Source organism: Xenopus tropicalis, chromosome 4 (assembly GCF_000004195.4).
Source record: "Xenopus tropicalis strain Nigerian chromosome 4, UCB_Xtro_10.0, whole genome shotgun sequence".
Lineage (NCBI taxonomy): Eukaryota > Metazoa > Chordata > Amphibia > Anura > Pipidae > Xenopus > Xenopus tropicalis.
In genome coordinates, this window is record NC_030680.2 from 140461920 (window position 1) to 140488573 (window position 26654).

Consider the following 26654-nt stretch of genomic DNA (forward strand, 5'->3'; position numbering starts at 1 on the left):
TTAGAGGCAGATAAGAGGTGGGGCCATAGTTATACAGGGTGATTAGCAGCAGAGGGTCAGGGAAGGGTGGGATTTATAGGCCATTATAAATTTACTGTCAAATACATTGCTGGTAAATTTGTAATACCGGTGCCAGCCATAGCTGGTGATTTAATGGCTAGGCTGGTCAAATACCGACCAGGTGGCAACCCTGTTCATTCAGAGTTGGCATTGCCATATCGCTTCTCTTGTCATGGAAACATTACCACGTATTTCTAGGCACTAGGGTGTCTTTCTATAGCACCTATCATGAATAAGAACATAATGGTCAGTGAGCCGATAATGTGCACTTTCCTATCATTGTATAGACACTGGAGGGTATAAGGGCAATGACACACAGTGCTTGCTGTTTGTTGCCCGTGTTTTGTTGTGGCTACAAAACGCCATTAAAAAACCTGCTGTAGAAAATGAGAATTTTTAACTGACAGTTGTCTCTGCTGAAACACTCCAATTGCATAATCTCTCAAAAATGGAAGGTTACCATCAGTCCCCATTTCAGGGAGATTCCCTGTCCCCATGGAAAACAGTCCCCGGCAAGTGTCCCCTCCTCTGAAAGCTGTCCCCGGCTGTCCCCTTGGTAAGAGAGCCACCTCCCAGCCAATTATTTCTATTCCAGGACAGGAGGAAGGAAGGAAGAAGGGATGCATAGCACCATGTGTCATTGCCCTAAGGGTTCTTTTATCAACTGGGTGCATAGTACAAGGAAAACGTCATGATTTCATATTTGCATTTTTTTCCCCACATAGGTTTGGGTTCTTAATGTCCTCATGGTTGGCAGAAAAACAGATTTGTGATGGTGAAGGCTTCCATTGTTGGTCTGAGTTTTGCGGAAAGCTGGTCTAATGCTCGGCCTGAGGAAGGTAAGTTATTGTATTTAAAACTGGTCTTAAAAATAAAATTAAAAAGCGTAGCTTTTCTGTTTTTATCACAGGGAAATTAAAATGGCTGGCAAATTTGCTTTAAAGTGCTGTGCCAGTTGGATCTGGTCTATGTGCAATGATTTGTGCTTCTTGTTACACTAATATATATGTGTATGGAAGGATGGATAAATAAAATCACAGAGAGAGAATGAATCAAAAGTTAATGTAAAAACATTTCTCCTCATTTACCTGTTTTTTCCAAGCCTTTAGTTCCCCTTTATAATAATAATCAAACTATTAAATATTCCTAGTAATTATCTCATCTTATCATGAGAAATATCTTTAATCCTGCACGTTATAAAACTCCAAAACTTTTCCATCAAAGTCTGAGAAAAACTCTTTTAATCACAGTGACAAAATTGATAGATATAAAAATTTGCTAGTGTTTTTTAGCCTGTAACTGGATAAATGCGAAATTACCGTACTTAGTTGGTGGTGAAATTCTTTATAAATCAAGGGAAAATATAATAGATTTTATTGCTTATAGATAGGTCCTTTTTCTGTTGGAATGCTTACCTGGCTTCATTAAAGGTTCTACTGGCTCACAGATTTGGCTTTGTCCTTCCTCTGCCATTTTATTGTCTTTATTCTTCTGTCCCCCATATGAAACTCATAAACTCAGAATTCTTTAATACCTATACATGGGTTGCCGCTGATTGAGTGGCCATACATGTGTCCTACCACCTGACTTCCAGAGCCATCAGATCAGTAGGAAGTTAAGAGTAAAGGTGGCCAAACACGTTCAGATCTGCTCACTTGGCGAGGTCGCCAAGCGAACAGATCTTCTCCTGATATCCCCCACCTACGGGTGGGCGATATCGGGGAAATCCATGGTAATTTGGTCGTTTGGCTCCAGGGTTAAACTATTGAATTAGAACGACGGTAATAGGCTCAGTCGGTTCGGGGACCGCATCAACGAGCCAATGCAGTCCCCAATCCGAATAAATTTTTTAACCTGTTAAATCAATATCTGCCCAATTTCAGGCCAGATATCAGTCGGGCAGGCCCGTTGTTACTGCCCCTACATGGGCCGATAAGCTGCCGAATCGGTCTAAGGGACTGATATCAGCAGTTAAAATCAGCCGTGTATGGCCACCCTAACTGTAGTGCCTGCTCACTTCCTTTCAGCAAAGTGACAGAAATTTTCAGTCATGACAGATAATCCTCAATCTACTGCGATTTCTGTATTATCTGTTGTAACAGCCCCCAGTTTTTTTATTTGAACGAGTTTTCCATATTAATGAATGAGCAAACATTCAAACATTGAAGTTTTTTTTTTTTTAAATGCGTGTTTATTCAGATTAGAAAAAACTCTCCAGTTTGCAAACTTGAAAATTGATACATCAGCCCATAAATGTTAGTATAGGAACCCACTAATGTCCCATAGCCTAAGGCAGTGATCTCCAACATGTTACTCCCCAACCCCTTGGATGTTGCTCTCAGTGCCCCCAAACCAGGGAGTTATTTTTGAATTCCTGACTTGGGGGCAAGTTTTGGTTGAGTAAAAACAAGATTTCCTACCAAATAAAGCCCCTGTAAGCTGATAGTGTGCATAGAGGCCCCTAATAGCCAATCGCAGCCCTTATTTGGCTCCTCCGTGAACTTTTATGGTGCTTGTGTTGATTCCCAAGTTTTTTTACATTTGACTGTGGCTAAGGAGTAAAGAAGGTTGGGGACTCCTGTTCTAAGGGTTTACAAGTTATACTTGTTTGGACATGTTTGTTCAGCTAAAAAAAAACTACTATTTGGGTCAAACTACTATGTTTGTTCAGCTTCATACACTAACTGTCTCTACAGGTGCATCAAAACCTATGTTTAGGTAATGGATAACCCTAAATGTTAATTTAGTGACCCACTAATGTTCGATTGCCTAAGTATTTACAGAGGCCCTAAGGAGGCTATGCTTAGACATGTATAGTCAGCTTTACACACTAGCTGTGAACTTCCCTTAAGGTGCCCATACACTATAAGATCCGCTCGCTTGGTGATGTCGCCAAGCGAGTGGATCTTCACCCGATATCCCCACCTACGGGTGGGCGATATCGGGTAGCAAGGGACTTAAAAAAAAATAATCCCCGGGGCCCTGGGGCCAAACGATCGGGTTACATTTGAGCTTATGGGGCACTCGGTTCGGGGACCACATCAACGAGCCGATACGGTCCCCGATCCGAACGGATTTTCTAACCTGGCTGATCGAGATCTGGCCAATTTCAGGCCAGATATCGGTCGGCCAGGCAGCTCTGTTTTGCCCATACACGGGCCAATTAGCTGCCGAATCGGTCCAAGGGACCGATATCGGCAGCTATAGTCGGCCCGTGTATGGGGACCTTTAGGGTGGGTTATACCCAAAGTCTTTCTCTACTGATGCATCAAAACCTATGTTTATTCCATGGATAACCTTAAATGTTAGTTTAGTAACCCACTAATGTCCCACAGCCTAATTTCTAAAACTAGTGCAGCCCCATTCACCACATCTGTTCTTGTTATGGCTATAAAGATTGATAACTCTGGCACTATCCAGGTCAATAAACATATGATTTCTTTCTAGCAGTGCCCTAGCAAGTTCCAGGATAAACTTAGAATGACAGCTTTGTTTGTGGTCGCATTTTTCTACAGCAAATGGAAATATTGAGTCACAGGAAATGTGAAATGTACTGATTTCCCTGGTAAAGTTGTGGGCAATTCTCAGGCAGGTCATGCTCACTGTAGAACTGCAGGTGGCATTAAATATAAGAGAAAGCCATGCTTGCCTGTCGCTAATGTAATCCTTAACACATCTCTGCATGTTAACTTGAGTGCTCTTAAGCAGGATGCTTCACTGCTGATCTATTTCCCTGCACCTCGAGGAAATAAGATGCTTGGTTTCAATTACATCTTCCTGATGAGTTCAGTCTCACCACTAAAGGAAAACTTACTGGAAGTGCTTCGTTCTTGAGATGAAGATGAAAAATGTTCCATTTTTAAGGGGCCACTTTGCATTAACTGGAGGATAGGTTTAATGATGATCTTGTGGTCTTTATTAAAAGACTCGTACGGGCCAATGTCGCTTAATTCAGTGCTGGGAATTTAACCAGAGATACTGCAACAAGAATATCACAGTGCTTTAATTTTACATTTGAATTGTGGCAGCCAAGACGCCCAGCTTCTCAAATAACCATTTACCTTCTACAATAGTAAACAAAATATTTTTACAAAGCATTTTTATTTTATGAAACTTTTTATTTTAACAAGGGATGTGCCTTATATGGGGAAATTATTTGCTCAGTAGATATCCCACTACGTTTTCTTTAAAGCTACCTTTCAATATCAGGTGAGTGTATGTAAGAGTGGGTAGAGGTCTACTTAATGGTGGAGAGTGTTTATCTAGGTTGAAGAGGGGCTAGTCTTCATTGAAGTCCATGTTGGGACAGGGGACTCCGTGAGTGAGGTGAAACCAGACTGAAGGATATATTTCTATGCTGAGATAATGTAGCAACATCAGTGCTTGAGCAAGTAGAAGAGCAACTCCCATAGATGAAATACCGTAAGATTAATGTTCCAGAGGGAGCTCAATCATAATAGGGATCCAAAGTGTTTAGAATTTGAGTAGAGACTGGGTATCTCCAGAGAAAACCCTGAGGCTCCTAATCAGTACCCTGGTGGGAAGAGCGATCATGTGGTGAATATGAGCGACACTAAATACCCCCTAGCAATGCCTTTAAAGTAGAGGGGCACTGTATGCATAGCTGTAAGTGCTGCATATGAGAATATTGCTGTTGATATCAGATGTATTGCTGATGTACCATAAGCAGGAGCATGGAATGTAAGGGGTGTAACTGGTGTTTCACTATAGAGCAGCTAAAGGGGACCGAAATAAGGCTTCTTTTGATCATTTATAGGATCATTGATCATTAGGGATGCACCAAATCCAGGATTCGGTTAGGGATTCGGCCTTTTTTCGGCAGGATTTGGATTCGGCCGAATCCATGATCCTGGCCAAACCAAATCCGAATCCTAAAAAACGTGACTTTTTGTCACGTAAACATGGAAGTTGAAAATTTTTCAAAAATTTTCCGATATTTAACCCTTCCAAAACCTAATTAGCATATGCTTATTAAGATTTGGTTTGGTATTTGGCCAAATCCTTTACGAAGGATTCGGGCGAATCCAAAAAAGTGAATTCGGTGTGTCCCTATTGATCATAGATAGGATCACAGTAACTTCCTACACAGACCCAGTGGGAGAGGACGGCATCAGAAGTCTAATGGATTTTCCCACTTGACAGATAGATCAAGCAGTTGGTTTGTTCCCACGCAAGGACTAGTATGCTGGTAACTTGGCCTGGAGTGACTAAGTAGGCAGCCATTGTTTACCCATATTTGACCAACTTTACTCTAGTATTATGCTAAGGCCACAAGATAAAAGCCTGTTCAGTTTCCAAGAGAGCCACCAGGCTACACTGCCAACCTTAAACTGTCTGTTTCCCTTTAAAAAATGCATCTATTGATTTTTTTTTGAGTGAAGCGTAAATTTTAAGTGCCGTAACCCAACGCAACAACTGCAAGCGAGTGCACAGACTTGCATTGATTCCCCATATTTCAGCAGAATTTCAGAGCATTCACTGACATAAAAATGCTATTTCTAAGCCATTATTGGAGCATACTGATTTGCTAAGTGATGCCGATAAATTTTCAGGTTTTTACATTCTTTTATTTTTTTTTTTTCTTCTCCCAAATAGGTGCTTTAAACTAATTTTTTGCAGTAGCAATAAGCCTTTAAGGTAAATGGTAATATTTTTACAACATAACTATTCTAGAGTAAGCCATTAATCTATCATTATACCGAGTTAGTGATTTGAGAAAGCTGCCTTTGAACAGTTTCACTTGCTCATATTAATTTAAGGGATCCAACTGAGCAAGACCATGAGATGCACCACTAATTATGGCACAGATACACAGACCACGCATTCCAGGCTCTCTCATATTTAATAGCCGTCTTCCTCAGCTAGGATAATTCCTATTGCAGATGCCGTTAGCTGTTCATATCTTTAATTTCACATCGAAATAAAGCGTCGAAGAGCAAAACAATAAGATTCCACAAATTAGCTGCGGCCACGGGTCAAGCAGGGTCCGTAAACGCACTGGTACATTTTCTGATTCCAACGTGCAAGATATATTTTGACAAAAAAAAAAGTAAAATAAATTACTCCTTCTTCAATTTTGTGTTTGGAAAATTGTTCTCTGTACATCTGAAATTGAAAATAACCACGCTTGACTGATAAATGCAGCTAGAAATTAAAACTACAGGCAAGTATTTAACATGTTAAGTTTGTCAAGCAGCTCGGAACGTCTCCAGTCTCCCAGGGAAGCAGTTATTTGAATACATTTCTGCGTTACATATCACTTGCTCACATAATATTGTTATAAATGACCCTTCATTTCTGTAGCCCTCTGGGTATTTTTTAAAACCCTTTCCTATAAGTATTTGATCGTCCTTAATCTCATTTAAACTTTAGAACGAAAATAATGGCCCATTTAGTGTCCAGAATTGTAAATCATCAGCCGAGCAGAAAAATGCACAACTCCGCAAACCTTTGACTCTCAAACTTCCAGCAGAAAAGTAATTTCTAACAATTTAATAAACTTAATTTTGTCCCTGCCATTCATTGTCCTCTCCACTTAAAACCCAATGCTTTCTCATAGCCCCTCAATGGAAATGCTGATCTGGCCCAGGTTATGAAAGAAGGGGAAGATGTAATAAAGAGATATGAGGCTTGTCAGGTGCCTATCAGATTGTGAAACGTGGAGAAAATCACAGAAAAAGAGTCAACTTGAATTTTTTTGTCGCCATGAAATGCTTTCAAGCCCCTCGTTCAGCTTCTTCCGTCTGTCCTTAACCCCCAGTTGAAATTCTGTAATTGGCAGAATATTTTTTTTCCAACCTAGCTAATTGGCTTGTTGCCAGTGAGGGACCCATTGTCTGGTTTGATGATGATCAGAAATTAACATGACATTTGCGTGGTGGTAATGGAATACATTAGTAATGTAATTCATGGCTGTAAGAGAGGGTCCATGGTTTTCGCCCCCACCTATGATCAGCCGGAGACACGCGAAATGATAAAATGCTCCCAGCAGGAACCTCGCAGCCGCCGAGAGCCCATTCCAACGTCAAATTCCGTCTTTTTTAAATTCTTCCGACAAAGCCGTAATGCTTACCAATTAATTACCGCAAATGTCAATTAAAAATATTCCAAATATTTTGGAAGATTAAACTTCAATTAAAATGATTACATTAAACAAAGAAGATGCAACATTGGTTTAATGAGTTGCGCTAAAGGTGACAGCCTGCTGCGATCCATACAGAAAAAGGGAGTCCAAGGAAATGTCGTACATTGCGGGGATTGAATTTTTGTTCTGCAACGCATTTCTGTTGCAGTGTTTTGGTGTTTCAAGCAAATAGGTATTCCTTTGTTTTGAATTCCTTGAGTGTTGAATTGTATGTTAATTGGTGGTGTTTTTTTTTTTTACTTAGTTGATTGAGTTTTACATAGATGCTGTAATTGCACATCTTAGTAAACATAGTACAGGTATGGGACTTGTTATCCAGAATGCTCGGGACCTGGGGTTTTCCAGTAATTTGGATATCCTACCTTAAGTCTACAAAAATTATTTAAACAGTAATTAAACCCAGCAGGATAGGATTTTTTTGGCTCCAATAAGGGTTAATTATATCTTAGTTTGTATCAGGTAAAGATACTGTTTTATTATTACAGAGAAAAGGGAATCATTTAACCATTAAATAAACCCAATAGGGCTGTTCTGCCCCCAATAAGGGGTAATTATATCTTAGTTGGGATCAAGTACGGGTACTGTTTTATTATTACAGAGAAAAGGGAATCATTTAACCATTAAATAAACCCAATAGGGCTGTTCTGCCCCCAATAAGGGGTAATTATATCTTAGTTGGGATCAAGTACAGGTACTGTTTTATTATTACAGAGAAAAGGGAATCATTTAACCATTAAATAAACCCAATAGGGCTGTTCTGCCCCATTAAGGGGTAATTATATCTTAGTTTGTATCAGGTAAAGATACTGTTTTATTATTACAGAGAAAAGGGAATCATTTAACCATTAAATAAACCCAATAGGATTGTTCTGCCCCCAATAAGGGGTAATTATATCTTAGTTGGGATCAAGTACAGGTACTGTTTTATTATTACAGAGAAAAGGGAATCATTTAACCATTAAATAAACCCAATAGGATTGTTCTGCCCCCAATAAGGGGTAATTATATCTTAGTTGGGATCAAGTACAGGTACTGTTTTATTATTACAGAGAAAAGGGAATCATTTAACCATTAAATAAACCCAATAGGGCTGTTCTGCCCCCAATAAGGGGTTATTATATCTTAGTTGGGATCAAGTACAGGTACTGTTTTATTATTACAGAGAAAAAGGAATTATTTGGTTACAATGTAGTCTATGGGAGATGGCCTTTCCATAATTCAGAACGTTCTGGATAATGAGTTTCCGGATTAGGGGTTCGCTACCTGTAGTAAATGCTCAGGATTGTCTCTTGGATGTAGAACTGATGCTGTATATTTCATTTTAATAGATTACTTACACATTACTTTGTAGATCTGATAGGATATTTATTATTTGGTCAGTATCGCCACCCATTTACAATCATTGGTCATGCTTATTTATAATTATGAGAAGCGATGTGAAGAAATCCTACATTCTTCCCTGCATCTAAAGACTGGACTTCTGTACTGTACGGTTATGTCAAGAATTCCCTGAATTCCTTGAATGCGTCAGGGGAGAAACACCGTCAGCTGGGGGAGCGCCGACAAGAGTCGGGTCTGGGTCACCGGGGCCCAGCAGGTTTTTTCCTGGTGGCCCAGTCTGACCCTGCTTGCAAAAATACCTGAAGGAAAGGTGGTCTGTAAAATAAAATTGGTTCTGCTGAGAGAAAAAAGAATGAATGAAGCTGCCATTATACACTATGGGTTCTTTTAGAATAAAGGTCTACTTTATTTCTCTTCTTAAAGAAATAAAGAAGTATATTCTGCAACTTGGGGTGAACCCCACCCCGAGTTGCAGAATATACTTCTTTTTTTCTGGAAATGTGCAAATTCTTCTATATCAGAGCTGAGCATCGTTACCAAGAGATGAGTTTGCTGTTGAATTTATTTTAAATAATGAAAACACAACTGTGCATTCCCATCATGCACCTTAAATAAATTGTACTGTATTGTGTACCCACTCCCACACTACCTGCTGGAAAGCAATGGAGCAGGCAACTACATAATGAAAAACTATAAAACGGGACTTCTAATACGCTCTTCCAGTTGTACTTCTAATTTTGTCATAAAATGTAAAAGCTCTTGCATGTACAGGTATTTGAACATTACTTTCAAATAGTGAATTTTTCACCGAATTTATGATATCCACCTATCCAGATTTCCAAAGATTCTCAAGCTGTTGATTATAATGCTTGAGTTTTTCCCCACTATCATCCTAGAAACCAAAAGGGGTAAAGTGGAAATTTGCCATAAAATTAACTTAGTAGGTTTCATCAGGGTAGGACTGGGGGGTGCAGGCCTGGCTGCGTCCCCCCACTCCCCCCCTCCGCAGGGGCCCCCTCTAAGCTTCCCTTACCCCCCCCAGAGGGGCCCCTGCTGAGGCTCCCTACCCCCCCACCCAACATCCTCCCAAGTTTTACATGTCAGGGGAGGAATGGCCAGCAGGGGGAGGGCTGGCAAGGGTCAGGTCTGGGCTGCCGGGGCCCACTAGGGCTCCCCGGGTTTTTTCCCGGTGTCCTGGTGGCTTAGTCCGATACTGGGTTTCATATAGAATCAATGTAAGCAGTGGCGTAACTAGATGCTACTGGGTCCCATAAATCATGGTAAGTTGACACATTCTACCTAGATATATTGATACTGCTAATTATTTAGGGGCTTACTGGGCCGCCCTGCAACTGCAGGGTCTGCTTCTTCTGTGGTTAGGCACATGAATCTAAGCAACTTAGCAATTGGTCTTTATGTTGTGTAGAAGACCAGTTGCTGCGGCTGGGTAGTGCACCTGTAAATTGGGAGTCTGTGGCTTTGTGCTTTTCTCAGCATAGATTTGCACATTAGGAGCAAAGTGTAGGGAACAAGGGAGCCCCCATATGTCATGTCTGGCTTAAAGAGGTGGTAAGGATAAAAGCCCCTGTTGCTCTTTGCACCCTTAGGTCCTTTTAATGAATTTAGCACATTAAGGGGCATCATATTGGATGCACATGGGCTGCCGTTATATGGTGGGTGCAACTTGATCGGGGTAAATGTAACAATAGTGGAATATTGTGGAAAATGGTGCATTTTCGGCTATGAAGGGGGCAGGGCTATGACGTGTCAGTGTCATTGAATCTTGCCGGGTAGGAGGTTTTGACCCCCATTCGAAAACCATGGTGTCCGGGTCAAAACTGGACAGGTGGCAACCCTAATGTTAGGCCCCATATCAGCCAATGAATGGACAGAGTTCTGCCTTTTGCTCCCACACTACTTCCTGTTACAGTTAGAGCTGCATCACTTCCTGTCAGCTGATCTCTGAGGGGGCACACAGCCCATCACTAAATGGCGGCTCAAGGGCAATATTTACTGATATATATATCTTCCAGTTTGGCTATAAACTAAATGTTTAGTTTTCCTTGAATACTTTAGCTGTTTCCTATGTAGACTTATCATCCAGGCAATTTTTTTTTTCTTAAATCAAAAATGCAAGTTTTTATTTTTATCAGGAAAATTCAAAAACTGACCAAACTCAAATGTGTGCTTATTTATTAAAAAGTCACCTCTTAAAAAAAAAAAAAGTATATAATCACATTCTACTCAATGTTTTCAATGAGTCTACTAACTTAAGCTTTTAAATGCTGAATTTTTACATTCAAATTTTCTGGGTTATTTTCTCTTAATAACTCTGAGACATTCAAACTCTAATTGAAAAGTGTATTGCGGTAAAAACTCTAATTTACTTGTTATTAAATCTGCCCCTTAGGTTACAGATTGACAGACAAAGTCGATTCCGTATTTCTGGGTTCTGTTTTGTATGGGAATTGCAGGAAGCTAGGCAGTGAAAGGGTTAATGGTAACCATGAAGCATGATGAATATTATTTGTGGGGGATTTTGGGTCCCGTGGTTTAGAGAACCCCCGGAGAGACACAGTTTGGGAGTGATGAGAAGAGAATCTGCTCTGATGTTTGTTTCCTCTGCCTTCCCCCAACTTATTTTGTTTATATTTTTGCTTTTTCGTGTGAAGTGGAATCGGAGTCCGACTCCTAAATCCTAGTTATGAGGTGAGATTTATCTAAATGTTCCTAGTCTTCTCCATTTGTCTCGCATATCTTATACATGAGAAGAGTTTAATGTTTCTGCCCTTCTTTTTTTTTCTGACGTAACTGTGATTTTCCCTGAAATTTTCTCCAGCTTTAAAACATCAGCGAAAATGTTTTTTTGCTTTGTGCACGGTTCCCATAGATTTAACTGTAAAGCAACTCCAGGATTCTCCACAACCTCTGCAAATCCGTTCTGATAATTGCAAATGTCATGAAAATTATTTTCATTGAAAATGAAAATTTTGTATTTTGTGCGATCCGAAGGTTCCGAAATTTTCGTATTGAAATTTTCGTATCCCAACGATCATAAGCGACCTTAAACCTTTTCTGACTTTGACACTTCACAATGTGGGAAGTTTTCCAAAGGACTCAATGGCACTCTGCAGCTCCAACCCGGCCCAAGGAAAGTCTCCCATAGGGCTCAATGGCACTCTGCAGCTCCAACCCGGCCCAAGGAAAGTCTCCCATAGGGCTCAATGGCACTCTGCAGCTCCAACCCGGCCCAAGGAAAGTCTCCCATAGGGCTCAATGGCACTCTGCAGCTCCAACCCGGCCCAAGGAAAGTCTCCCATAGGGCTCAATGGCACTCTGCAGCTCCAACCCGGCCCAAGGAAAGTCTCCCATAGGGCTCAATGGCACTCTGCAGCTCCAACCCGGCCCAAGGAAAGTCTCCCATAGGGCTCAATGGCACTCTGCAGCTCCAACCCGGCCCAAGGAAAGTCTCCCATAGGGCTCAATGGCACTCTGCAGCTCCAACCCGGCCCAAGGAAAGTCTCCCATAGGGCTCAATGGCACTCTGCAGCTCCAACCCGGCCCAAGGAAAGTCTCCCATAGGGCTCAATGGCACTCTGCAGCTCCAACCTGGCCCAAGGAAAGTCTCCCATAGGGCTCAATGGCACTCTGCAGCTCCAACCCGGCCCAAGGAAAGTCTCCCATAGGGCTCAATGGCGCTCTGCAGCTCCAACCCGGCCCAAGGAAAGTCTCCCATAGGGCTCAATGGCACTCTGCAGCTCCAACCCGGCCCAAGGAAAGTCTCCCATAGGGCTCAATGGCGCTCTGCAGCTCCAACCCGGCCCAAGGAAAGTCTCCCATAGGGCTCAATGGCGCTCTGCAGCTCCAACCCAGCCCAAGGAAAGTCTCCCATAGGGCTCAATGGCGCTCTGCAGCTCCAACCCGGCCCAAGGAAAGTCTCCCATAGGGCTCAATGGCACTCTGCAGCTCCAACCCGGCCCAAGGAAAGCCTCCCATAGGGCTCAATGGCACTCTGCAGCTCCAACCCGGCCCAAGGAAAGTCTCCCATAGGGCTCAATGGCACTCTGCAGCTCCAACCCGGCCCAAGGAAAGTCTCCCATAGGGCTCAATGGCACTCTGCAGCTCCAACCTGGCCCAAGGAAAGTCTCCCATAGGGCTCAATGGCACTCTGCAGCTCCAACCCGGCCCAAGGAAAGTCTCCCATAGGGCTCAATGGCACTCTGCAGCTCCAACCCGGCCCAAGGAAAGTCTCCCATAGGGCTCAATGGCACTCTGCAGCTCCAACCTGGCCCAAGGAAAGTCTCCCATAGGGCTCAATGGCACTCTGCAGCTCCAACCCGGCCCAAGGAAAGTCTCCCATAGGGCTCAATGGCACTCTGCAGCTCCAACCCGGCCCAAGGAAAGTCTCCCATAGGGCTCAATGGCACTCTGCAGCTCCAACCTGGCCCAAGGAAAGTCTCCCATAGGGCTCAATGGCACTCTGCAGCTCCAACCCGGCCCGAGGAAAGTCTCCCATAGGGCTCAATGGCACACTGCAGCTCCAACCCGGCCCGAGGAAAGCCTCCCATAGGGCTCAATGGCACTCTGCAGCTCCAACCCGGCCCGAGGAAAGCCTCCCATAGGGTTCAATGGCACTCTGCAGCTCCAACCCGGCCCAAGGAAAGCCTCCCATAGGGCTCAATGGCACTTTGCAGCTCTAACCCGGCCCAAGGAAAGTCTCCCATAGGGCTCAATGGCACTCTGCAGCTCCAACCCGGCCCAAGGAAAGTCTCCCATAGGACTCAATGGCACTCTGCAGCCCCAACCCGGCCCAAGGAAAGTCTCCCATAGGACTCAATGGCACCCTGCAGCTCCAACCCGGCCCAAGGAAAGTCTCCCATAGGGCTCAATGGCACTCTGCAGCTCCAACCCGGCCCAAGGAAAGTCTCCCATAGGGCTCAATAGCACTCTGCAGCTCCAACCCGGCCAAAGGAGAGTCTCCCATAGGGCTCAATGGCACTCTGCAGCTTCAACCCGGCCAAAGGAGAGTCACGATACCGAAGCTTGAATGAATCCGAAACTTTTATACTCTTTGCGACAAATAAGATTTTGTTGCAGAAATTGTTTCGCAAATTACAACAAAGTTGAGCAAATTAACGAAAATATTGTAGAAAATACGCACAGTTTTAAAACTTAGAAAAAAATACGAATTTTTGTATTTGGGCTCAATCATACATTGATGAATGTGCCCCTAAAAGAACATTTAGCTTTTTGACACCCAAATGAATATAAGTAGACTATTTGATTGCAATTGGTCTGTAGAAAGATGTTGCTTAGAAAAATGTAAAGAAATGTAAAAATTCATTTCAGATGTTCCAGAGAAATTCTATTTCTTCCTCTTACAAGTGCACAAGGGAATTCTCCGTCACTAAACGGCCCCTGGATCTAATGATTGCTTAGTTATGATATATTTATCTGCTTTCGCGAGAGGACTCGATAATGTATGTTCCCTGTCCTTTGTTCAGATAACTATCGTCCTGAGCCATCGTGCGGCCATTTGTCTCTTCCCTGCTCGTAGTTTATCCTCGGAAATTGTTATCCTGCATGCGTGGTTTATGGTTCCCGTGGTAAAGCTCCTGGTTTTCTTAGAAATTATAGCATCGCTTCAGTTTTTGGGAAAATGCACTGTCATGGCGTTTATACAAAACAGAGATAGCGTGCCATAGTAGGCACTGAGACCAACTGGAGATTAACCCTTAGGGCTTGGAAGAGTCAAGGTTTTTTACACATAAGTGTTATTTTGAAAAACACAGTGAAACGTGAATGTATATAAAGCGCACGTCTGAACACTCATGAGTAGAACCGGGCAGAATGAAATGGAATCAGTTTGCTGGTGTGTGTCAAATGTAACAAAAAATGCTCTTAGGGGCAAGTTTTCAAAAATGAGAATTTCTACGGTTTTATAGAATTCCAGGGTGTAGTGTGACCAATAGCCTGTTGGATTCAGGCACGCTGCTAATCTGTGCATGATAGGGCCACTGAATTTCTTGCAGTGGAAGACCTGTGTACCAATATCTGCTGAACTCACTCATATATTTTATCTTATTTTATCTTAAAGGAGAAGTAAAGTCATTTTGGCATTTTACTGCCAATAGATTCGCCACATTTGTGCCGCCTAGAACGCTATATTTATTTTGCAGAAAGCTTTACCATACCTGAGTAAACAGCCCTAGAAGCTCCCTCGGTTTGTTTAAAGGACATGCAACAATGTATATCAGTTGGGCACGTCTCTCCCACCCAAATGGCATAATTTGTACTGCATATATCCCTTCCGTTTGCTAGTACCATTACATTTTCCTAAAGCAAATAGCAGCTTTCCCCTGATACATAATCAGATACATTTAAATCTGCAAACAGCACACACACACACAGACCCTTATTCAGCATACATTTCATCAGGAATACAGACTCACACAGGCAGAACTGTCTCTGATAAAAGTTCTGCTTTGTTTGAGCTGAGCTCAGGAGAGGAGGTTAGGAGAAAAAAACTGAAGCAGACAGTTAGAGCTGAGTTTCTGTAGAAACCAGCAATACCATCTCTTTGGAGGGCGTGTTTAGTAATCTGAGCTAAGACCAACTGAGCATGCCCACAAACCAGAAATTAAAAGCAAATTCCTGAGGGGGGGGGCGAGTGGGTTACAGGAGGAGAAGGAAATCTAAGTGATTAAGGAGATGCTGTGGCCTTACTATTAACCTCTGGACAACCAGTGTAGCAGGTACTGAAAGATTTCAAAGAGGCTGTTCGCTGATTAAATTTTTGTGTGTGGGGTTTATATGTCCTTTAAGATAGCAGCTGCCATTTTAGCTTGGTCTCAGTAGCTTCCTGCTGCATCTTTAGCAATTGGTAGCTGAGATCATACATTCTTAAGCTCACTTAGTTTTTACCCTTCCTTCTCCTGATGTTTTTGGATTCTGGCAAAGTGCTTTGATGACTGGACTCTCTCTCTGAGTGTGTGCTCGTTATCACTCGGGTGATGCAATTTGAGCACTAAATATTACAACATATAACCATTTTTTGGTTAAAATTCCCATAGCTTTAGCACTGGAAAGTAAAAGTTTTTTCGTCTTGAGATTTATGGATCACGCGGGAAGATCGACAAGCTTTATAAGGGGACATTAATGGGCTTAATTATCCATTTTCGAGTTTGCGGATTCTAGTTTGTTTTTCTTAATCAAACAAATTTGCCTATAGAATTCCCACTTATTTCTTAATAAGGAAAACTTGTTCTAATTAAAGTTTACAAACTCGAAAAACTTGAATTGGAAATATGGTTTAACTTTGCCAAGGACAACTCCCACTGACTTCTATAGAAACTCGTAAGCTTTTACATGGTGAATTTTTACATTCAAATTTTTGAAACATAATTCAAATTTGAGGGTTTTTTTTCCATGCAAAGAATTTGAATCTAAAAAAAAATTGAATTTAAAATTTTTTTTTAACTTGAATGTTGATAAATCTCCCCCTTAGTGTTATTTATTACATTTTACTGTTTTTAGTGGAAGCCCTGTATGGGTCCAATTATGTCCTTACGGGAATAAATGTCATTTTGCGTTACTTTCCTTTCTTGATGATGATAATTGTTCTTAAACAATGTATTTGTTTTTGTTTTATAAACTTTGTTTTTTATCTGTGATTCAACTGTTTTTTTGTGCTAAAAATCATGAATTAAAATGGAAATGGTTTACAAAACATGATTTTTGCTATTTATTACTTACATTCTTAATGTAACTATCTGAATGCATGTGAGGTTATGTATAAGTCAGTGGGAACTGTCCTAGACAAACGTAATTTTTGTATTTTTTTCAAATTTAGAGGTTATTCAAAACGAAAACTATTCAATTCGAGTTTTTTAATTTTTTTTTTAGCTTTTCAAATCCATTAAAAAGGATGAGTACATTTCTAATTCAAGATATTCAAGTTTTTTTTATTTTTAAGGTTTTATTCAATTCAAGGGCTGTTCTGCCCCCAATAAGGGGTAATTATATCTTAGTTGGGATCAAGTACAGGTACTGTTTTATTATTACAGAGAAAAGGGAATCATTTAACCATTAAATAAACCCAATAGGGCTGTTCTGCCCCCAATAAGGGGTAATTATATCTTAGTTGGGATCAAGTACAGGTACTGTTTTATTATTACAGAGAAAAGGGAATCATTTAACCATTAAATAAACCCAATAGGGCTGTTCTGCCCCCAATAAGGGGTAATTATATCTTAGTTGGGATCAAGTACAGGTACTGTTTTATTATTACAGAGAAAAGGGAATCATTTAACCATTAAATAAACCCAATAGGGCTGTTCTGCCCCCAATAAGGGGTAATTATATCTTAGTTGGGATCAAGTACAGGTACTGTTTTATTATTACAGAGAAAAGGGAATCATTTAACCATGAAATAAACCCAATAGGGCTGTTCTGCCCCCAATAAGGGGTAATTATATCTTAGTTGGGATCAAGTACAGGAACTGTTTTATTATTACAGAGAAAAGGGAATCATTTAACCATTAAATAAACCCAATAGGGCTGTTCTGCCCCCAATAAGGGGTAATTATATCTTAGTTGGGATCAAGTACAGGTACTGTTTTATTATTACAGAGAAAAGGGAATCATTTAACCATGAAATAAACCCAATAGGGCTGTTCTGCCCCCAATAAGGGGTAATTATATCTTAGTTGGGATCAAGTACAGGTACTGTTTTATTATTACAGAGAAAAGGGAATCATTTAACCATTAAATAAACCCAATAGGGCTGTTCTGCCCCCAATAAGGGGTAATTATATCTTAGTTGGGATCAAGTACAGGTACTGTTTTATTATTACAGAGAAAAGGGAATCATTTAACCATTAAATAAACCCAATAGGGCTGTTCTGCCCCCAATAAGGGGTAATTATATCTTAGTTGGGATCAAGTACAGGTACTGTTTTATTATTACAGAGAAAAAGGAAAATCATTTCTAAAAGTTGGAATAATTTGTTTTAAATGGAGTGTACGGGAGAAGACCTTTCCGTAATTCGGAACTTTCTGGATAATGAGTATCCAGGTAATGGATCCTATAACCAGAACATGGTATTTTAGACAGCATTTACCCCTGAAGGGCCCTTTAGTCGTTGGAGTCATTTGCAGTGAAATGCAGCAATTCCTTTATAAACTTTAGGAAAATGCGAGTGCATGCCAGCGTGCCGGGGTTGGATTTGTTTGCACACACGTGTTTGCCAACGTCCACAAACGGCTATGCTCTGTCTGAGGCTTTCCCGTGCTTACAAGGCACCTGTTTATTAAGAACCGTTAGGCTTTTAATTTCCTTATATCCTGCTGCAATACTCCACAATGAAAATATTTTCCTGGGCAGTGGTTACACTTTAGGAAGTTTTAAAGTTTCTCCTGCTCCCTTCATATAAGAGCCTGCATTGATGGGGAGAAGTTGAAAGAGAATTAAAGTTCAACAAAGAATTGGGATGGAAAAATATATTGAGCTTGTGGACCGGACTAAAGCCACCGCAGCCCTTTAGCTGGGGTCATCTCTGCACCCACAGTGGGGTAACCTTGGATTCATGTAGATCCTTTCTAGGGACATAAAACCCTTGTTCAAAATTAGTTAGTTAAATAGGATTTGTGCTGAAAATCTTAAAAATATTTTCTTTTTTGTTATTTTCTAAGCTAATCAGGGAAACTAGTAAAATAGTAAAATTGAAAAATCTCGGTTCCTAGTTCTTGCCTGGGAGATTGACTGTGGTAATACAATCGGAAAGGAAGTGTAAACTCTCAAAACAAATAGCACCTTTGCAATTAACATTATTACACATTGTTCACATAAGAAAATTGTAACAGCACCATTTGATAATCAGGTTTGCTAACCCAACCCAACAGTCTCGAGAGAATCTCAGAAGGAGAAGGATAAAGTTGCTCTGCTTAGAAAAGACCAGAGAAGAGCCATCTGATGTTTCTCTTATCTTTTCTAAGCAGAGCAACATCGGAAGACTCCTCTACTAAAATTATCTCCCTATTGTCAGGCCAGCCATCAGAACTGACCATCAGATGGCATTATTGTTTTAATTTCACAATATTATTGGTGTAACAATTGCTAATGTCTTGAAAGCTAGAAGAATATTGGCTGATTCATTCATTTGGTTGGAAGGTTTACATGTCATTAAATTTCTTTACATTTTTTCCTGTAAAGAAAAAATTTGGATCTCCATACCTTAAGTCTATTAAAAATTAATTTAAAAATGAAATAAACCCAATAGGAGTTACCCCAATTAGGGGTAATTATATCTTAGTTGGGATCAAGTACAGGTACTGTTTTATTATTACAGAGAAAAGGGAATCATTTAACCATGAAATAAACCCAATAGGGCTGTTCTGCCCCCAATAAGGGGTAATTATATCTTAGTTGGGATCAAGTACAGGTACTGTTTTATTATTACAGAGAAAAGGGAATCATTTAACCATTAAATAAACCCAATAGGGCTGTTCTGCCCCCAATAAGGGGTAATTATATCTTAGTTGGGATCAAGTACAGGTACTGTTTTATTATTACAGAGAAAAGGGAATCATTTAAACATGAAATAAACCCAATAGGGCTGTTCTGCCCCCAATAAGGGGTAATTATATCTTAGTTGGGATCAAGTACAGGTACTGTTTTATTATTACAGAGAAAAGGGAATCATTTAACCATTAAATAAACCCAATAGGGCTGTTCTGCCCCCAATAAGGGGTAATTATATCTTAGTTGGGATCAAGTAGAAGGTATTATATTATTATAACAGAGAAAAAGGAAATAATTTTAAAAAAATAAGAATGAATTGCTTATAATAGAGTCTATGGGAGATGGCCTTCCCGTAATTTGGAACTTTCTGGATAATGGGTTTTCCTGATAATGGATCCCATACCTGTACTTTGTACTTGATCCCCACTGAGATATAATTAATCCTTATTGGAGGCAAAACAATCCTATTGGATTTTATTAATGCTAAAATGATCTTGTCAGTAGACTTATGGCTTGAAGATCCAAATTACAGAAAGATCCCTTTTCTGGAAAGCCCCAGGTCTCGAGCATTCTGGATAATAGGTTCCAAACCTGTAATATTCATTGCAGTGCAATAATTTGGGTATATATTACACTGTCACAATATGCTCTGTATGGCTGCATAGCACCCCAGCTTTTAGTATAATTGTGTATTATCTGTGCAAAACATAATGTTTCTTCATGAAAGGGTGATTTACTCTGCAGCTGAAAAAAAGGTAAGATGTAAATATTGTTGCGTGTAGGATGTCCTTTTCTCTCGTAATTACCATGCCAAATTTACCAGGCATTAGCTTTTAGTATAAGTCATAGATTTGCATAATTCGTGTGCATCAGACTTGTGTTTTTAGCAGCTCCCGGCTATTGTCATGCAAAGTAAGGCCGGAGGAGAAGAAAACACGCATTTTTCTAGAGGTGACAACAGAAGAATAGGAAATGGAAGCTTAAAATGTTTTGGCCATATTATCTCAGATCAATAACTGATGTTAAACAATAAGAAGAAGCCATTTAGACGGGAGACCAAAAGTCCCACTCTCGCTTATTATTTAAATAAGGATCCACGTAATGTAATGGAGCAAGTTCTTTCATATACAGTGCCGTAAGCGATTGACACCCTAATATTCTTCTGTTGAATCACACTATGTGCCATTGCCCTTACTGCTTCTTTATGGTGCTTGTTCTTCCTACTGCTATGCCCAGAGCATTCTATTCCTGGCTCATTCAGCTTTCTGTGATCCAATAAGAGAATCCTATGCTACAAGGCTATGCTTCCTACACAAGTCTTGTAAGATTCTTATTAAATCCACAATCTAGAAATCCCCAGCCAAACAGTCAGTGAATAACAGAGGCTTGGGCAAGAGAAGAACAAGCCAAGGAACACCTTGATAGGGTAAACAATATCCCTTGGACCGCTTCGACAGCTTATGGGTCTGTGTAGGGGCAGGAACGAAAGGCATGCCCGACCAATATATGGCCTGAAATTGACCAGATATCGATCGGGCAGGTTAAAAGATGTAGTTGGATCGGGGACCGCATGGGCTCGTTTATGTGGTCCCTGAACCAACTCGCCAAGCGAGCGGATCTTCACGTGTATGGCCACCACTCATCTCCAAGTAATATGATGATGAACTTTGATTCAAGTTTTTGTTGTGCAAAAAAGCCCCTGCAACTGTAAAATAACTGATGATATATATACGTACAGCATGTCCTACCAAACCATAAGTTGTATAGTAGGCTTAAAATATACCTGTAAAATCTCCTTCTTCCCTCTTCCACCTCTGTGTTTGGATATCCCATCATAAGATAAAATTAAAGCAAATTAAAACGCATTTTTATAGAATCAGACTTTATTTTCTGAGTTTCATGAATGTGGTTTCATTGGAAGATGCCTAGTTTTGTTGACAGGATACCTTTTTAGTTGCACAGATTTAAGAAGCTTCCATGTTTTGCTTTGAGCTGTTCGGAGCTTAATTTACACCTCATGTAAACAGCGTGACAAAAACTCACCGATACCACTAAGTGTTGGGTTATATATTGGACTTGAGGCACTTTACTGTTGTTTCTAACCTGCTGGTGTGGATGAGCAACCATTGATCTTAATTAAGAAATTGTCCCCGCTGGAGAAAAACAGGCTAATTTTTCTTTTTTCCGGCTGTAAATAACATCAAGATAGTCGTTTCATCATGTTATGTTTCACAGTTTTTTTGCTTTTTGTATTATAGTGTAACATTTCTCATAATGAAAACTTGGGAAATGTCAACTCACCCACATTTGCTGCTGTCATTGAAAAGCATAGAAATGCACCTAAAATTCTTTTAAATCCAGACCAAGCAGGAAGCATGCCTGGGGGTGTGACCTGTTAGTGGACTGGGTGTGGCCTGGGCAGAATGTGGGTGTGGCTGACTGGTTTACGGAAAGGCCATCTCCCACAGACTCCATTATAAGCAAATTATTCTAATTTTTAACATTTTTCCCTTTTCTCTGTAATAATAAAACAGTACCTGTACTTGATCCCAACTAAAATATAATTACCCCTTATTGGGGGCAGAACAGCCCTATTGAGTTTATTTAATGGTTAAATGATTCCCTTTTCTCTGTAATAATAAAACAGTACCTGTACTTGATCCCAACTAAGATATAATTACCCCTTATTGGGGGCAGAACAGCCCTATTGAGTTTATTTAATGGTTAAATGATTCCCTTTTCTCTGTAATAATAAAACAGTACCTGTACTTGATCCCAACTAAGATATAATTACCCCTTATTGGGGGCAGAACAGCCCTATTGGGTTTATTTCATGGTTAAATGATTCCCTTTTCTCTGTAATAATAAAACAGTACCTGTACTTGATCCCAACTAAGATATAATTACCCCTTATTGGGGCAGAACAGCCCTATTGGGTTTATTTAATGGTTAAATGATTCCCTTTTCTGTGTAATAATAAAACAGTACCTGTACTTGATCCCAACTACAGATATAATTACCCCTTATTGGGGGCAGAACAGCCCTATTGGGTTTATTTCATGGTTAAATGATTCCCTTTTCTCTGTAATAATAAAACAGTACCTGTACTTGATCCCAACTAAGATATAATTACCCCTTATTGGGGGCAGAACAATCCTATTGGGTTTATTCAATATTTAAATTATTTTTTGCAGACTTATGGTATGGAGATCCAAATTATGGAAAGATTCCTTATCTGGAAAACCCCAGGTCCAGCATTCTTGATAACAGGTCCCATACCTGTATTACTTATATAGTAAATTCTTATTATTACAATTGTATTGTATTCTTTATTTTTGTATGTACTGATTGGGTTGAGAATTCTGTGAAGATTTTATCACCAAGATCGTGATGTTATTTGGAACTAGAGAAAAAGCAGCATTAGCCTAGAACAGAAGAAGTATATGTGGCATAAGACCTAAGACATTTCTTATGGAATGCTGTAATCTAACATAGACTATTTTCAAGCATTTCCGTATTCTTTGCTAGTGCCACTTGTGCCGCTGTAGACCCAGATGTAGTTAGAAGTCTAACGTGACACTTGTCAGGTTCTCTTGACAGTAAGCATCAGAAAGTGTTCTCCTCTAAACTGATAAGTGGAGAAAATACTTCTAAATATAAAGAACTCGCGAATGGTGCACTCTCTCTCGTCTTCTTGTCTTTTTTATTAGAAAATAACATTTATTTTATGTCAACATTTCTACTCAGTGAACTTCTCTCAAGTTTCTCAGGTTCTCTGAGCAGAACCAAATTGTTGACCTAAATAAACTTATTTTTTCATTTTTCCCGTTCCTCTGAGTGCTCCTATATCATGTTCTACATTTTGTATTATCAAGGTAGCACCTGGGCTATGGATTTATATGATTGAATATAGGGCAGGGCCAGTCTAGGGGTAAGTCTAGGGTGCAGTGGTGGGGGGCAGTAGGTCCCTAGGCACATACCTCAACTGTCGTGTGGGGGGGAATTGAACAGGAGTTGCCGAGCGTAGGGGTAGTGTTGTCAGGAGTATGTAGTGGGGGGAAAGGACAGAGAGGGGTTTCTGAGGGGGGTTGCCTTAGGCACCCTTCTGTGTTGGCCTGAGTCAGTCCCAAGGAAGCCTAAAATATAACGTGTTGTATTTCTGTTTTGTTAAAGGAGAAGGAAAGGTACTACTAGTACTAGAGGGTGCTAAAATGTTAGACACTCCCTCAGTAATTGCAATCGCTTACCTTATACCCCAGGCTGGTGCTCCTGTTAGGCGGAAACCGCTCCAACCCAGGGTTGCTGCACAAGAGTGATCCTCTTCCTTCTTCTGTCTTCGCGCCGCATGAAAAGCCGAACTTTAACAAACAAGCCGGCTGCCCCCCCCAAGTGATTTTACCTTTCTCTCTCCATTAAGCTTAGTTCTTCTCTAAGTACACTAATTTGTGTTGAGCAGCCTAATTCTCATTTAACAAGATGACAAATTACATCTCTGAGTATTTATATCAAACAAGAACATACATTTGGCTAAAAAAGGGCACAAGTGCACCCACTGATCCCTATCTTAGAGTGTGAGGTAAGTGCAGACATAATATATATGTTGTAAACTGCCATGTAGTTCTGCTTGCTTTATCCCACCTCCCTGCTCTATAATTTATTGATGTGCGCAGAAGTGCATTGTGAACATACTGTATTCTTTTCTGTGTACTATAATAAATTGTTCCCTGTTCTTTAACTTGTAATTATCCTTGTGCATAAAAGTTATGTTTAGTCTGGGCTAGTCAGAAGAACAAAGTAAAGAAGCAAAGTGCATTTAGTTATTTCTTGTTTCTGGGTTAACAGCACACAATTAACTTCTTACCTCCACCAGCAGCTGGGGAGAGGCAAACAAGGTATTTACCTTGGGCCCCCAACCTCAAAAAGGGCCTGTTGTCTAGAAAGATGATATATACAGTGTACTATAACTTCCATGATACCCTAATGCCGGTAAGGGATGTAGTAGGCTTTCTTGACTGAGGGCCTGAGGTCAGGGTCTCTGAGAATACAATACTGACATGACCATGTCCACTTCTTGAGTCATGAATCATAACAGTCATCTCATAACAATGCTAGCTACCTTCACCATCCTCCTCAGGTCCACCTTGACCTTATCCAGTCATATTTTTATGGGATGTTCTACTACGCAGTGACCTTCTGGCTGGGTATGGAGAAACCTTTTCATAATGTGGTCATGATCATCTCAGTTTGTCTAAACCACCTCAGACATGGATATCAAGGCTGGAAAGGCCCGGTAGAGCATCTTCATCTTCTGCTCTGCACCTGTCCATATCTTTAAGCCATTATTGGGATGGCTCCAGATATCTCTCCCAAGTGTTAAGCATTCTCTGATCTCATCCATGTTTCGACAACCTATGTCAAGCCTAAACATTTCAGGAGCTCACTGGTACTGAGAATCCTTCTTTAAGTTACATTTGTAAATCCATTCAGGAGAAGCCTATGGCAATGCTAAGAAAAACTGATGTAAGAGAACAAACATTTGTGGAAAGACATGAGCTAGTGAAAAAACCCCCCTGAGAACTGTGATTTCTCAAACTTGAAATAAATCACGAAAGAACAGCATCTCTCAGATTTTAATAAATCTGTTTTTCACAAAAACACCACAATGTACCCTGTTAGATCTTCTGGCTGGGTGCTCAGGTATGAGACCTGTTATCCAGAAATCTCGGGACCTGGGGTTTACCGGATAAGGGGTTTTTCTGTAATTTGGATCCCCAGACCTTAAGTCTACTAAAAAATAATTTAAACATGAAATAAACCCAATAGGATTTGTTCTGCCCCCAATAAGGGGTAATTATATCTTAGTTGGGATCAAGTACAGGTACTGTTTTATTATTACAGAGAAAAGGGAATCATTTAACCATGAAATAAACCCAATAGGACTGTTCTGCCCCCAATAAGGGGTAATTATATCTTAGTTGGGATCAAGTACAGGTACTGTTTTATTATTACAGAGAAAAGGGAATCATTTAACCATTAAATAAACCCAATAGGACTGTTCTGCCCCCAATAAGGGGTAATTATATCTTAGTTGGGATCAAGTACAGGTACTGTTTTATTATTACAGAGAAAAGGGAATCATTTAACCATTAAATAAACCCAATAGGACTGTTCTGTCCCCAATAAGGGGTAATTATATCTTAGTTGGGATCAAGTACAAGGTACTGTTTTAGTATTACAGGGAAAAAGAAAATCATTTTTAAAAATTACTTTGTAGAATTATTTGCTTATAATGGAGTCTATGGGCGATGGCCTTTCCGTAATTCAGAACTTTCTGCATAAGGGGTTTCTGGATAAGGGATCCCATACCTGTACCATACATAATAATTGGCCTTGTGTTACCTAAGCATGAATAGCTGATACCAGTTTATTTGTCATTAATTTGTCTTTTAAAGTGTCTTTTTTGACGTTCCAATGCCTTATATAAATATTTTCCAAGAATGTCTAATTTAAACGTGTTCTTCAGTAAAGCTGTAGGATGCAGTTAAAGAGCATGTATTTCTGACTTTAATGAACCAAAGCCCTTATGCGTCCCTTTCCTGCACCCCTCGCAGCCCATCTGTATACCAATTTTAGCACTGTAAATCAGGATACGACGCGTGACCTTATGACTTTATTTGTTTGTACATCTGCTCTTCCAATATGTGATCTTTCCTCCGAAGGAAAAAAAAAAAAAAGAGATGCAAATATGTCCCGTTCTTTTGTGTTCCGTACAGCCTTGCAGCGTGCTTGGGTAAAAAAAAGTGACTTAATACTCATTTAATTTGAAACAGTTTAATAAATACGGATTCACCATTTAAAAGAGGCTTTAATTCAGGCTAGCACCTTGATTTGTGGTTGCTATGGAGAATCAAATCTGTAGTTTGACAAGAAGTCACCCATTTATGACAGCACTTTATCTTGTCTTTCCAGAGGAAGGAAATGTCAAACGTGAGAGCAGAGAAAAAATTAAAGCCTTGAAACACCAGAATTTCCTGATTTCGTTTTATTATTCAGCTATCATATCCATTCTGATAATAGCAACGCGCTGAAAATAAATAATGTTCCCTCAGTAAAATCAAATATTTCCCCCGTTGGAATGGACAGGTCTTTGTGACTGTCATTGCTGTGAAGTCTGGCAGGAAATAGCATTATTAGATAAACCCGCAGTGCCCAAATCCAATTTTCTTTTCATTATATTGTCAAAATAATTATACCCGTGTAATTTGGGTAAAGGGAAGGCAGAACAAGTAAAACAGACTATTAGAAAGTCTTGCTTTGTGATCCTTGCTTTCTTTGGGTTTGTATGTGCGGAAGAGAAAGCTGCGAATCGATCAGCGCGTAGGACAAGCTCTCCTATAGACGCTTTCATTCTGGCCAGTCATTCTGCAGGATGTGACCCAGGACTGGGAAAACATTCACACATCTGCCCTAGACAGATATTTTCGGTTAACAGTTGCTGGATGTACTCCTTATATATATTTAGGAGCCTAATTGAAGCTGTCCTGCTAGATGGGCGGTAGGAAGCAA

At 40.3% G+C, this 26654-nt stretch overlaps 1 protein-coding gene across 12 annotated transcripts in view; it reads left to right on the forward strand.

Moving 5' to 3' along the window:
* Positions 1 to 26654, forward strand: part of foxp1 (forkhead box P1) — a 544572-nt gene that overhangs the window by 83543 nt on the left and 434375 nt on the right. For all 12 annotated transcript variants that reach the window (XM_031901201.1, XM_031901192.1, XM_031901203.1 and 9 more), the window contains exon 3: positions 786 to 899. The gene's annotated coding sequence lies outside the window, so the exon portion shown is untranslated. The remainder of the gene's footprint in view (positions 1 to 785; positions 900 to 26654) is intronic.